Here is a 15,460-nt window from a genome sequence, read left to right as displayed (position 1 = left end):
GCTAGTGGGGATGGGCAGCCCTTCAGAGGATTCTCGCCACCTCCAGTGAGCTCAGCTGCAGGAAAGAGAGCCGGGATCCCCCCCGTTAGAGATAGCTGATGAAATTTAGATGCCCCTGCAATACCGTTCCATTTCCCCAAAGATAGGAACCCCAGGCCACTAGGGAACCCCAGTCACCACCAGGGCCGAAGCCGTAGTATAACGTCTTGTGACATATCCAGTTTCAGGATGTGGTTCTCTCCCTCGTGCCCCGCGCTGCCCAGATTAGGGACTGAGTCTATGGACCCCTCTTCCTGCTTGACAAGCTTCTCTCTTCCACGTCCACTCGGCCTGAATATTTTCACGAAACGAGGTGGGAGTTGAACTTCGGGCAAGGGGAGCATCACCTTCCCCATCTCTAGGTTTCTTTCGCTCCCTCTGGGAACGGCCTTTATCTCTGTCATTTCTAGCACGTAGGCTTTGTAAATAAACGGGAGTCTTCACTTCCCTGCTTTGTTACTGCAGGCTCTATTCGGGGGCTGGAGCCACTCAGGTCTTTTTGTCCAAGACACTTGTTTATGTGTCTAGAAGCCCAAAAGGGGAGATTCAGGTTGCCAGAGGATGTGTGGTCAGTGTGTCCGCAACTGCCTGTCAGCAGTAATGTATCTTGTCTCCCTTTCTTCTGGGTGCTTTTTGTTTTGACCCCACCTAGGTGCCCAGTGTTCTATTATTAAAAGGAAGGCCTTTAGCTGAGTTTCCCATGGCAGAGATACTAGATGAGTTCAGAGCGTTGGAGGGGCGGTGTCTGAGGGGTGAGCAGTGTGGGGCTGAGAACCGGAACGGTCCGGGCCATTAGGTTTCTGGACTGGCCACGGCCAAAGGACCCACTCCTGGGGGTCTTCTCCTTCTCTGTCCACTCCATTTCTGTACAGGTGGATAAGTAAGGGGAAGCGAGGTGTGCTGCTGGAGATGACAGAGATATGGACTGTAAGCTCTCTGTGGGCAGGGATAGGGTCTCCTAAGCTCAGTTATGTTGTACTTTCCCAAGTGGTTCAAGCATTGCTCAATAAATACCGCTGATTGATTTCGGGGTGAATATTTCAGTCACCTTTCTGCACCCAGAATGGTTATCCTGAATGTCTCTCCTAATCTTCGTTCACTCTCTCCGGAAGAAGGGACTTTTGAATGCCAAGTTAGTCCTAATTTCACTCCCAACCCATGTGGCTTTCAAACAGAATAGGATGTTTGAAGGGCCCATCTGTAGAGGACACGTCCTGCTCCCCTGCCCACCACCTCATGCATTGCCCCCACTATCCCGGTGGGTCCATCGCAGGCAGGGGTGAGAGAGTCCAAGTGATGTCACCAAACACTGTAGTGAATACCTTCATGGAGGTCTTTAGTCAAGGAACTTTCTTGACTGGACCGAGGCTGACCTTGGCCAAGTCCTTTCTGTACATTTAGTCATTTAGAGCAATGCTTGGCACATTGGAAACACTTAACAGATCCCATTAAAAAGCATAAAAACCTCTCCTCTCTCTACCAAGGACCAAAGGCCTCTTCCAGATAGCCTGCTCCCACTGGTTTCTTTTATTTCCTTAATTCCCTCTAGTTCATGCTAGAACTGAGAGTTTGGATTGGTGTGTGACTTATTTTACTGTGCCCATTATACTTCTGGGAACTGACTTCATTTTAAAGAGTGCCCCAGTTTCCCATTTGTCCTCTGTCACAGGGATGAGGTGATGAATGACTCAGTGATGACCGTAAAATAAGAGACTCAAAGGAGTAAGACCTGGATTGGTGAAAATTGCAATTCTGGAAGATTTTGAGTTTTTCTTTCAAAAGCAGTTTCAGTAAATGAATGAGGCAGTGTGGATGAAATCTCCCTCTAGCTTTGATTGGGTGGTTTGTTTATTCATTTAATACTCTTTAAAATGAAGTCAATTCCCAAAGGTACAGGGGGAACAGTGAAATATGCCATACACCAATCCAAACTCTCAGTTCTAGCTTGAACTAGAGGAAATTAGGAAATGAAGGAAACCAGTGGGAACAGGCTATGTGGAAGGGGTCTATGGTCCTTGGTAGAGAGGGGAGAGGTTTTTGTGTTTATTAATGGGATTTGTTAAGTGCTTCTGATGTGCCTAGCACTGTACTAAGCACTGGCTTAGCTATAAGCCAATGAGTTTGGACACAGTCCATGTCCCACATAATAATAATCAAAATAATTATGGCAGTGCACAAAGCACTGTTCTAAGTGCCGGGTAGATACAAGTTATTTCATTCAATCATATTTATTGAGCACTTACTGTGTGCAGAGCACTGTATTAAGTGCTTGGAAAGTACAATACAGCAATAAAGAGAGACAATCCCTGCCCACAGTGGGCTTATATCTAGGTGGAGGGGAGGTCCCTGTCTCATATTGGGCTCACACTCTTCATCCCCCTTTTTTTTCAGATGAGGTAACTGAGTCACAGAAAAATTACGTGACTTGCCCAAGGTCAGACATGTAGAGGAACAGGGATTAGAATCCAGGAAATATGCATACTGTTGCATTCTTCTAACAGCTTAGTACAGTGCTCTGCATTCATTCATTAATTCAATCATATTTATTGAGCACTTACAATGTGCAGAGCACTGTACTAAGCACTTAAACACAGGAAGCGCTCAATAAATGTTTGAATGAATGAACCCAAGTCTTTCTGACTCCCAGGCCCGTGCTCTGTCCACTAAGCCATCTTGAGACTCACAGTCTTAACCATCATTTTAAAGATGAGGCAACTGAGGCCCAGAGGAGCTAAGTGACTTGCCCAAAGTGACACAGCAGACAAATGGCAGAGTGGGATTTGAACCCAGGTCCTCCTGACTCCCAAGCCCCTTGCTGCTTCTAACTTGGAGGGTTTCTGAGAAGCTGGGTTACCTAGTGGAGAGGGCACTCAACTGGGGAATTGAGAGACCCGGGTTAATGTTTAGTTATCTCTGTGTCTCCAGCAAGTGCCTTTGCCACTCAATCATTCGACTGGCAAGGCAGAAATTGCATCTATAGAGAAGTCCTCAGTTTACAGGTTGAGACTACTCATGCACATTATCTGGGTAATCGAAGCCTAAAAGAATTCCATTGGACCAATTATCTGAATATTTCAGGTCACAGAACCCATCTGTCTGAATTATCGAGAGACTTGAGGCAAAGTGAACTCGTGGTTCTCAATGATTCAAATGATTTGCCCGTATAGATCATCTGAGATGCATTGAATGGAGGAGGCATAGTAGCAGCAAACAAAATGGCTACTATATAAGATATGTGCACTATGTAGAGAGATTAGTGCTAGGGGAATGATTTTTCATTTCTCTTCACACTCAGCACCCATCAGTTGCGCATGGCAGAATTTCCATTTTGCATTTCAACGTTGTTTCATTTCCCATTCCTCTCCACGTTAAGCAGAAATTCCGGACCATTTAAGATACTCAATCTTCTCTCTCTCTCTCCCCGCTTCTTATTCTCTCTCTTTGATTACAACCCAGCTTCCTTGTTTCATTCCTCTCAAGCCAACCTGTTCACTGTACTTTGTTGTCATTTCTCCCGTCACCAACCTCTTGCTCACATCCTCCCTTCTGCCTGACACTCCCTTCCCCTTCACAGCTGGCAGAGACGGCTCTCTCCAAACTCAAAGCCCATCTGAAATCCCACCTCCTCCAGGAAGCCTTCCCTGATTAATCTCTCTTCTCTGCATCACCAGCAGCTCTGCATCACCTAAGCACTTGGGTACTCTCATGCCCCATAGGACTCTATTATTTGTTCTAATATGTAGTTTATTTTAGTGTCCGTCTCTCCTGCTAGAATATGAGCTTCTCGAGAGTGAGCATTTCGTCTACTGATACTTTGGTATTCTTTCAAGAGCTACTACACTGTTCTGCACTCAATAAATAACACTGACTGAGCATATGAATTTCAGTATTCGCAAGGCCACGGCCAGCACACGGGAGAACTACCTTCCATCAGCTCTAAGGAAGATTGTGATTTTTTTCACTGATTTGAACACAGGAAGAGCCTGTAAATAAAACACAGTTCAGTTTTCTAGGTCTTGCAGGTGTGCATCCCATGCTTTCCATGGGAGAAATCTTTATGGCTATGGGTTTAATTTTAAAACACAAACACATAAGCTGCATCCCTAACTTCCAGAGAGGAAACACATATAATACCCAAATCCCCACATTGTCTACTTTTCATCCTGGATTTTTTTTTTTTATGAAAGGGTTTCTAGTACCCTCGTTTCCTGGCCAGATTAAAACAAACAACATTTCCAGTGGTGCCCTGAAAGATTGCTGGTTCCTCTAAACAGCTTTCCAAAAGGCTTTTTCCCAAAGGAGCTGACATGAAAAGTCCTGTCAAATTAGCACTTTAACTAGTGCTGTGTATGGGTCTTCAATTCGTGAAAATGACTGGTGGCCTGAGTTCTGCTCAACCATTTGGCCAGTCTCCTAAAGGAGTTTCAAAAAAGGAGGGTTTTTTGAAATCGCTGGCGGCGAAGTCTAGTAGTTACAACAGTTACAGCTTCAGTAGTCAGCTCTTCAGTGTACATGCAATAACTTCAGGTCTCACTGACCTAATCAAAACCTTCAGATTGATTCTTCTTTTGTCGAACAGCCTGTAATTTCATTAATTTCACTGACAGTAATTATAACAAATGCAATTTACGGAGCCCACAAAGCAAAGGTAGTGAACCACGCGAAAATGTCAACACGCCCACTTTAGTCTATTGCCGACTATGGTGTTATGTTTTTCCACTTGCTTTACTCGGCAGTTCTTGAAAGCCTAATTCGCAGTCCTTCAGGATTTAATTATGACGGCCCTCTGAGTTTCTTTCTGATCCCCATGAAGAAAGAACTCTTTTCAGTTGGTAACTGATGGGTGTGGTTTTTCCCATGATCCTTGTTGCCTGGCTCCTGAGGTATTTTCACTGGTGGCTCCAGTTCTCGGTAGTGCTGGCCTTTCCCTGAACTCCACTTTATCAGAGGCATCCTGGGCAGACCAGTGGGTTGGGTTCAATCAATCAGTCATATTTATCGAATGCCTACTGTGTGCAGAGCATGGTACTATTTGCTTGGGAGAGTACAGTGTAATAGAGTTGGTAGAGAAGCAGCATAGGGACTGGGAGTCAGAAGGTCATGGGTTCCAATCCCGGCTCCTCCACTTGTCTGCTCTGTGACCTTGGACAGATCACTTCACTTCTCTGGGCTCAGTTACCTCATCTGTAAAATGGATATTGAAACTATGAGCCCCACTGGGACGGGACTGGGTCCAACCCAATTTGCTTGTATCCACCCCAGCACTTAGTACAGTGCCTTGCACTTAGGAAAAGTTTAATAAATACCATAACAATAATAATTATTATTGTTACAAAAATGTTTAGTCCATGTTTCCCCACCCCTCAAGAGTCTCCAGTGGTTGCCCATGCACCTCTGCATCAAACAGAAACGCTTTAACAGCAACTTTAAAGCATTCAATCACCTTGTCCCCTTCCACCTCACCTCACAGCCCTCCTACTACAATCCAGCTCACACTCCTTGCTTCTCTGGTACCAAGCTAGTCCTCTGTACCTCGATCTTGTCTATCTCATCCCAACCTCTCATCCACATCCTGCCTCTGGCCTTCTTTCTTCATATTCAGTAGACAGTTACTCTCCCCCGCTTCAAAACCTTATTGAAGGCACTTCTCTTCCAAAAGACCTTCCCTGACTAAGCCCTCCTTTCCTCCTCTCCCATTCCCTTCTGCGTCACCCTGACTGCATCCTTTATTCACCCCTCCCTCAACCCCAAGACACTCAGGGGCATCTCCATAAAGTATTCATTTGTATTAATGGCTGTCCTCCACGCTAGACTGTAAGCTCGTGTGGGCAGAGAACCTGTGTACCAACTCTGTCATATTGTTATAGCGTACTCTCCCAAGTGCTTAGTATAGTGCTCTGCACACAGTAAGCACTCAATAAAAGTGACTGATGGATTGAATGATAGGCAGAAGCAGGTACTATTATCTCCATTTCACAGAAGAGGAATCTGAGACCCAGAGAAGATAATTGATCTGCACAAGGCCCCACTACAGGGCAGTGGCAGGCCTGGAAATATAGATCTCTTGTCTGTCAGGTCTATGCTCTTTCCACTGAACCACTCTTCCAAATGGGGTTATGAACAGGCTTGGCTGGATGTTGAGATATCAAGATCAGGCAATCCCCCACCATAAGAATATTTCAGTGGGTTCAAGTAGAGGGAGGATTAGGTCATCTTATCGGATGCTAATGAACTCGAAGAGATCTGAATTTATGACAGAAAGGGAGGCCACAGAAGTGAAATGGAAATTGGAATAACAGGAACTCAGTGAAGACTTGCAAGTGTTTAAGATAGAAGGTAGGATGAAATTTCCTTGGAGAGCCTCTCTAAGTAGCAGCTATTTCTTCTGCTGTTCTAGGATAGCAATTCTGTAATGGGAAATCTACCTGTTACCCTGGGTTTGGGGTCCCAGTGGGCAAGGCTTCCACTGGTTGGCAAAACCCCTTTCCTTTGTTGTAGATCTGGAATATTTTGTAGGTGATATGATCAGCTGATAAACTCCCCTCTCACATCAAGGAGTTCCAAAAAGGCCTGGATGGGCCATTTAGGACTCCTATCATCCCAGAGCCTAGAACAGTTTAGGGCCACCTTGGGAGAGGACCAGGCAGGGAGATCCTGTGACAAGTTCTGACTGGTGCTGCTGCTGCCGCCGCTGAAACTCTGCTCTCACCCTCTGCTCTGCTGCAGTACTTCCTGTGTTTCCTAGACTATTTCTCATAAAGATCATGTCTGTCCCAGACACCCCAGGATCTGGGAGTGGGGTGCTTGCTGGGGAGTCAGGAACGGGGCCCTGCGGTTGACCTGCAGGGGCCTGGATATTTTGGCATCCCTTGGGTGGCATTCAAATGTCAGGAGAATCATTTCTTAGGATGAGGAAGAAGGGGCTGTGAAATGGATCCTCAACTGTGGATCCTCTGGAAGGTTTTTCCCTACCAACACATATCCATATTCTTCCACCACAATCAACCTACTGACAGCTCATGGCATCAGATTGACCTGAAGTGGCCATCATCTTATTCTGTGTGTACGGTGTGAGACTCAAACCATCTGGTAGCTAATTGAAATGGAGCAGGGACTAACTGAAATAAATTCAAAGCTATTGGATTTCAATCCACAGTGATAACCTGAATATAACAGCGTTTAGGTTTAATTCCATGGGTCCATGGAGAGAGGGGCTAACTCAGAAGGGACCAGTGTCCAGTGTGGTCCTCCTTTGTCTCTATGCAGAAACGTTACCTGCATGCATAGCTGCTCTTGAGTTGATTGTCCCCACAGATTTTTGGATACCCAGACTTCTCCAGCCCAGGTCTCTGACAAGGCCCAAGAGTTACAGTCAGGGCTTAAAACGACCTCCAAAACGGTGGCTTTTTGGTCTATTAGCTCTTTGAAGCTTGTTCCCCTTTCAGCCCTCAGTTCCTCCCACCCTCAAATCCCTCCCCCTCCTATTTGCCCCACACTCAAAATGAGAAGGTGGCACTTCTGTTTGTGTCCTCAGAAAGCATGGCAACTTCCATGGAGGATTTTTTATTTTTTAAACCAGATTTGAAGATTATCTTCATCTAGGTTCCTACACCATTGGCACCGTCGAAGGAGCTTTTGTGAGAATAAGGATTAGTAAACTTCCAGAGAGAAAGTCAAAATCTCCAGCGGCCAACACTGTCTTAATAGTAAGATCCTGGACCTCTTCCTTTTCCTATCCACCAAGTCATGCCTCCTTTGTGTTTCTCATCTCTCCTAAAACAACATGGAAGAAAAAAAGCTTCTTCCGGTTTTCTCATGACAACACGTCAAGTCTTGAGAGCAGAGCTGAGGTTTAAGGAATTGGGAAGAAAGAAGAAACCAATAACTTTATCATCACCTTCATCACCAGCAGTAATAACAGCTGCAGCAGCCTCAGCATAATAAATGTTTTTTTCAGTGCCTCCCAGAGTGACTCTATGAGAGCAAAAGCTTTTAGAGGACCTTGAGTCTAAGAAGCCAAACTGGAAAGAGCAAGACATATTGCCAACAACAGGCACATCAGCCTTACAGAGGATGATTTTGGGTTGTGCAAGGTGCGGTAAGACACCAGGAAAGAATAAATTTCACCACTGGGGAGTCAAGGAACATCTTTGCTTACAAGGGACAACTTGAGAGGAAACGTATATTAGTTAGAAAAAAGATGATCAATTTTTAGTCTTGACTAGATGGTAAGTTCCTAGTGATCAAGGATCATGTCTACCAACTCTATTGCACCGTGTCTCCCACGTACTTAATAAAGTGCCCTTCACACAGTAAGTGCTCAACCAATACAATTGGTTGATTGTCTCCATGCACAACATTTTAAGCATTAGAGTTGACTGCTAAATGGGGAGGGTCATGGTGGGAGGGGAAGAAACAATCTCCTCTGGGAAGTATCAAACCAGGATACTTTGTGTGAGAGAGCTAAAAAGTAGTCCTGTTTGAAAGGGAGAAGATGGATCAGGTCAATGAATGTTGTTCATTGAGCACTTCCTGGGTGCGGAGCACTGTGTTAAATGCTTAAGGTTTCTTCTGGCCCTACGATAAACTCAGATCCCATTTTTAACTTTCAACCACCTGAAAGGGATACCTAGCGTGGGTCCAGGTACGTCTAGGTGGCAGTCTCAGGAACCCAGAGCTCCAAGCAAGAAAAATAACTCCGAGGACTTGATTTTGCATGAACTAGTGGATGGCTCTACCCAATGAGACTAAAATAGACGTGTTCTCCCTAGTGCGATGTTGCCATAGTATAGGTGCTATTTAGAGTCAGGAAAAGCTGAGATTGGTTCATGGAGAAAAATCCTCGCTAATTGTACATTACTTATTTCCTCACATTGTGGAACGGCAGGGGCTGCCGGCAAGCGTGGGGCTGAGTCAGGCCCCAATCTGCTGATCCCACTGCACTGATAAGGTATCTGCCAATCTCTGACCGTGCGGCATCCATTGTGTGAATTTATGAAGAACTGTGCTGAGAGCCACCCAGCCGAGGCAAGGTGGAGAAAGAAACTATTACCCGGTGAATTGGGGCAGTGCGGATGGGCAGCCCGGATTGTTTGGACAGAAAGCAGATACTGCAGAGTAAACCAGATTTACTTGGTTTAAAGCAGACTTGCAACTAGACCCCCTCAAACCACCAGCCTACAAATCAATTGGAACAGTCCCCGCTGCTCTAGATTTCCAGAGGGAGTAAAATAAGCAAAAGCTAAAGCCTAGGCCACTCTTTCGACAGGATTCTTGTTTCTGGGCCTGAATCATCTGGATTGCTTTTTATTCTATTCAAATTCCCCTCATCCTTTGCTCAACCCGCTCCTCCTTTTTGGGAGTGAGGTTTGGCTTGTAAAATGCTGGTTTCCCTGTACTTTCTATTGCTCATCCTTCCCCCTCCCCCTGGAGAGCTCTATAGAGTAGCGCCATGTGTTAGCAGATATTTTATGCTACATTGCTTTGGGTGGCAGCTTGGCCTAGTGGAGTGGATATGAATCTGGAAATCAAGAGATAAGGGTTCTAAGCCAAACCCTGATACTGACTTGTTGTGTGACCTTGGGCAAGTTGCTTACCCTCTTTGTACCTCAGTTTCCCCATCTGTAAAATGGGGAGACAATATCTGGGCCCCTTACCGCTTCGATTGAGAGGCCTGTGTGGGACAGGGACCATGTCTGTTCTGTGACTACTCCAGGGCTGGGCAGATAGTAAGGACTTCCTACCATTATTATTACATTATTGGCAGAGAAGGGATGGGAAGATGAAACTAATTCCCCTGGTTCGGTGTCTTTCTAATAGGCAGCCTGGTGCTCTTACACAGGTCACTGCCATTTCTCTTTGCTACTCCAACCTCGGCATTCTGTTGCCATGGTTCACAGTTCTGCCACACTGTTTATCAGATCCATCTTCCACTCACCCTGCTCACTCCTCTACACTTGCCACACAGCTTCTGCCTGGGTATCTGTCTGTTCTCCTCCCGTGCCCAGCCCAGTGAAATTGCTTTGCAATGAGCATTGCTTCAATAGAGGTAGACTGGCTCATTGCCGACTGTCATCTTCTTTTGCCATTTAATGTTAAGATCAACTTGAAGGTGATGCTGAGGAAGTGAGTCTAGAAGCCACACAAGTGTGATATCTGGGACCGGTCCTTGTTCACTTCGGGAAGGGTGGGAAGGCAGGGATATTCAGCCTGGATGGGAGTGGCATCAGAGGCTTAATCTGGTTCTGTCCATGAGTTAGAGTGAACATTTCAGTACCTCTCAACCCACACCCTGAAATGGAGTGCCTGTTTTCTTTTTCAATTTCAAATCAACCTTGTAAAAATAGCCACTCATCATGGGTGAGTGAGCCTGCCTGTATCCTGGACTAGTACTAATGGAGGTTGAATTCCTTTTATTATCAGAATAGTCTCAAGGGGGAGGATGGTACCTTAGGGTGTTGTTGGCAAGATTGCTGTAGACCACATAGGCCTGGTTTTACTCTGTGGTTCCCACTAAAAGCAATTCCTTCTTTGTTCAGATAATCATTTCTCTATAGTCTCTGCAAACTGTAACTGTGCTTCTTTCCTTTTCTAGTCTCTCACTCCCACCCTGACAAAGATCATTGATTAGCCAAACTCTACATCAAAGGAATCGTCTCTCCTCATAAATCAATCCATCCCTCCTCTGAGCCTTCTAACCAGTTTGTTTCTCTTTTCTGAATTTCCTCTTTGCTCTCTTAGGGGGTGGGTTTTTCCCAGACACCTCTAGCCTTTCTGATTCCATTGTAGGACCCCCTTCTTTATTTGTGTCTAGATCACAGGGCTCCCCTCCCTGAGGATGGACACTGGGTCAAGAAGCTAGAAAAGAGATGTTTTTCCCTCTGGAGTTTGGAAGAGCCAGAGTTCCCCATCCCCCTTTAAAATTTCATAGCAGAAGTAGGTGCTTAGAACCGTTCTCTGCACACACTAAAAAGTGCTTAATAAATACCACTGATTGAATGAGCCCTGGGCCAGTGAAGCAGCTGCCCTGGATACCCCAGTGGAAACTGCAGCCTGGTTTCCACACACCAGCATCCCAGTAGCCCCAAGGTCCTGAATCACAGCAATGCCTGCTCAGGAGGAGCCCCAGGAATGTGTGGCTGGAAGTTGGGGTGTGGGAAAGTGTGAGAGTGGGTGGCTTCACTGGGAATGATCTGGAAGGGAAGTGAAGGAATAAGAGTGGGTGATATTCATGTCCCCTCAGGAGGTGGGTAATCTGGTTTGAGTTTAACCCACATCTGAAGGAACTTAACCCAGATGTTAGTTAGGAAGAACTTCCAGCCATTAGCGTGGTGAGGCACCAAATGTGGCTTGAGTAAATTTTTAAGAAAATGATCTTTCTAAGGAGTTTGAAAATGGACTTTTCCCAGGTGGAGCTGGCAGGCTGGGTGACTCGGGCTCCATGTGTTTCCCAAGGAATCAGACTTTGCTGCTTACACTAATCTGTTTGCTTCCCCAATGACAGTATCTAATGACGCCTCTCTCCCCAGCAGACCTGCCTATTGATTTCTGCCCCTGCCTCTGGCACGTCGGGATCCCTCTGAAAAGCCACAGCCAAAGCAGCATATTGATCAGAGAACCCCCTGCCGCCAACCCCTAGTTCAGGGGACACCTGGGGCTGTCACCTCTGTCTCCTGTCATACCGTTGGGGGAGCCCTAGCTGGGGGGAAAGGTCAGAGATGAAAGGCTTCTGGAGAGTTATTGTTTGGAATCCCCCTCCTGGGAACCAGTGAAGCCCTATTTGCACCTGTCCTTGGGGTTTAAGTTTCCACATACCGGCCTGGGCCTTTTCTGCAAGGGATGGATAATCCTGTTCCCGCTTACTCTGTCCTGCTCCATATTTAGGGAAATGGAGGGTTGGATAGTGAAGTCATTACCTTGGCTAACCCCACCAGTTTGTGAGTGCTGAAAAAATAATAATGATAGTTATTTAGAAATTGGCCCTGTTAAAATTCTGGAATTCCACTTTCACCTCCTGTCACTGTCTCCTCTCAATCATCTCACATTCATCTCTTTCCCTATTCCACCTCTATCCCGGCATCCCACCCTCATGCTGACTCAGAAACACAGGGAAGAAGGGAGGGGGAAAAGGGAGAGAGTGAGACCCAGCTCCCCACCTTATTGGGATTGGGGGAACATGATCCCCTCTGAGTTTGACTCTGGCCAGATACTATCTCCAGCTTCCAGGTGCCATGTTGTTTCAGGACTTAGAGCATGCTGCAACCATGTTCTTTATGTGTGGGAGTTTGAGCCCAGGGGCCAAAGGGAATGAAGAGGAAGGGGAGAAATGAAACTTGGGGGAACTGGAGGTTGGTCCGTGAGTCGATTCACTCTCAAATCAGGTTGAACCAAGTTCACGGGCTGTGTGTTTGACATCTTTGTACTAGGCCATTAGCTCCCCGTGGACCCAAAACTGTCCCCTCCTTATTAACACCTCTAACCAGCCTCTTCATCTATACATGGGAGAGGAGAGGTAAGTGGGAGGGGAGGGCTTATCTATCCCTGAAGGAACCAAGTGGAAAATGAAGCTTTTTTATTGATCTTTGCCAAATGGCACAGAGCAGGAAGTATTTAGAGATGATAGACTTGGTGAAAAGAGAGCTAAGGGAGGGTAAGCAGCCTCAGACCTCCTGTCCTCATTGATAAACAAATAATTAGATCACTTGCCTGGAGTAAAACATCCAGGTTCCTAATGAAACCATTTCAATTTTCTTCACTGGGTGGAAGGCAAGGGAGGCGTTGATGCACCCACTGCTTGGATGAGGGTAAGAAAGCCCTGATTCTCTAGACTGCATGTTCCCTGGGGGCAGGGCACATGTATACCAACTCCATTGTATTGTACTCTCCCAAATATTTAATACAGCACTCTGTGCAAAGTAAACACTCTGTAATAGAATTGATTGATCCCATTTGAGAATTAGGTCACGGGGAAAAACAGCAGACTGTAATGGATGGCCTCCCAGTGAACACCTAGTCTAATATTTTAATGGTCAACACCCAGACTCCTTCTGCCTCAGCTCCTGCCTCTGAGTCCTGCAGCTTGGAACTGTGCTAGAGTTCAGAGGGACCTGGTGGGGGGCAGTAAGTGAGGGGTGGAGAGTGGAAGTCAGGTGTCCTACCAGTCCATGATCTAGGTTTTTTTTAATGGTATGTGTTAAGTGTTTACTAAACACTGGGGTAGACACGAGCCAATCAAGTTGGACCCAATCCCTGTTCTACACAGGGCTTCACAATCTTAATCCCCATTTTGCAGATGCAGTAACTGAGGCACAGAGCAGTTAAGTGACTTGTCCAAGGTCATATGGCAGACATGTGGTGGAGTTGGGACTAGAACCCAGGTCCTTCTGGGTCCCAGGCCCATACTCTATCCATAGGCCACACTCCTTCAGGTTCAGATGGATGCCCTCAAATTACATCATTAACAGTTCTTATCTGTGTAAATGAGGTAACATGAAACACATGTGGTGGCCCAGTACCCCTAGGGCCATCTTTGGCAATCCTTCCTAGGACCTTCCCCTCAGTTTTGTGTTTGCAATTCCTCTGGAACCCTCCTCTCCATCCTGAGAGTGCTGAAGGGAAGGAACTGAGGGAGAGGGATCATATTGGATTTTGCCATTCTTACTGAGAAAGCAAGAAATAAAAGTGGTATCTGTTCAGAAGTAGCACCCAGCAGAGACAAGCCAGTATGGTAACTCTGGATGCAAAGCAATTCACTCAACAGCTCAGATTAGCGGGTTTTGGAAAACATCGGTCTCTTTGTGCTCTTCTCATAAATCCTGCTGAGGCTTGGACCCTCCTAATCATCCAGTTTTTTTTGCTCACTAATTAACATCTGCTAGGTGAGTGTGCTCTCCTTACCCAATTACTCCTTCAGGAATTCTAGGCTCCCATCGTTAAGCCTGTCACTGGCAGTAAACACTACAGGTAAAATGTCTCCATCAATTGCAACATCATGGTTTGGTCGGGTTAAGTCAACACCGTTCTGTTGCTGAAGAAGGTATTTTGTTTGATGGGATTTGGTGGATTTGGGGTTCCTGAGATGTTTGCCAGAGAGTATGCAGAGGGGCAGATGGCAGAGAAAAAAAGTCCTTGAGGAAAACTAGTGTAGTAGAAGCCTTAAAAAAATAAATGCTGCAAGTCTAAGAGAAGCAAGAGTAACCTTCAGGAAAACAGACAAAGAACCCATCAAAAAGCTCTGGCAAAGCTATCTAATTTATCGACAGATGCACATGAACACGAATGGGAGCTGAAAAGAAGCCACTGGTTAACCAGCATCGGCACTGGTGTCAATTCAGAGAATCAGATTTGTCCTTTGAGGGGTCTAAAGAGGAGCAGTGGGAAGCTTTACTTCTCGATGGTGCTGAAAACCCTGCTCTCCTGTTAGGTTTGAAGTGTTGTGATTGCTGCTTCAGCTGTGGGGGGAATTGCTAGTGAAGCAGGTTTAGGGAGGAGGAAAAACCTGACAGAATTCCAAGTCCCAGGTGACTGCTACAGGGTACATCACTTCGCAGATATCTCTTCCTTAATCTCTGCTTCGTTTACAACTCAGCATTCAGAAGCGATCCTTAAAACTTGCACCTTGCTGTAACTCCTCTCAGAGTGAGGGGAAAAAAACTGGAATTTCCGGTGGGGGCCGTTACGGAGTAAGTGGATAAGGAGAACATAGTCATCCAGATATGGCAGGCTCAAACTCAGTGAAGATCAGTTTCCCCAATTTCCGCCATAGCTCTCCTCTGAGCAGGCCTTTGGCTTCCAAGGCAGGTCCATATGCCAAAATGGATACAGAGCAATAGGTCCACGGTCATAAAATGTCCTGATTAGATAAACCCCCAGACTTCAAACTGCAGGAGTACCAAGGATTTGCTCCTATCTCCAAAGATATTTTATAGGATGCTCACTCCTGCTCTTTCTGGGGTTCAAACTCCATTTCCTGGTCATCACCTGAGTCTCTCTTCATGCAGGGCCAAACGAAATTGCTCTTGAAAAAAAATAGCACATCCATGAAAGTAAAGACAATTGCATTCCAGTCAAACTAGAGTGCTCCCCAAAGAGGGTAGCCACCTAAAATAATAAAATGCTCCAATTTGATTTTTTTTTCGGGACAATGTAGAAATGACTCAGTATAGAGTATTGTTCTTCCGTGGGCTATAGTTAGATTCAAGGAGCCTCACTGACTCTACCAGTCATTTAAAATTTAATTTTGAAGTCATGGTCTAATAATAATAAAATTACCTTGAATTTGTATAGTGCTTTTATTTTCCCAAAGCACTTTCACTTCTCATTTCATCCTCACAGTATCCCCGTGGGGAAGGGGAGAAGGATTACTGTAGGGGAATAAAGCCATCTTCCTACCTCAAGCTTCTTCACATCCCACAAAAGCAAA

The sequence above is a fragment of the Ornithorhynchus anatinus genome, chromosome 7, assembly GCF_004115215.2.
Source record: "Ornithorhynchus anatinus isolate Pmale09 chromosome 7, mOrnAna1.pri.v4, whole genome shotgun sequence".
NCBI classification, from domain to species: Eukaryota; Metazoa; Chordata; class Mammalia; order Monotremata; family Ornithorhynchidae; genus Ornithorhynchus; species Ornithorhynchus anatinus.
Note: the sequence above shows the minus strand (reverse complement) of the source record.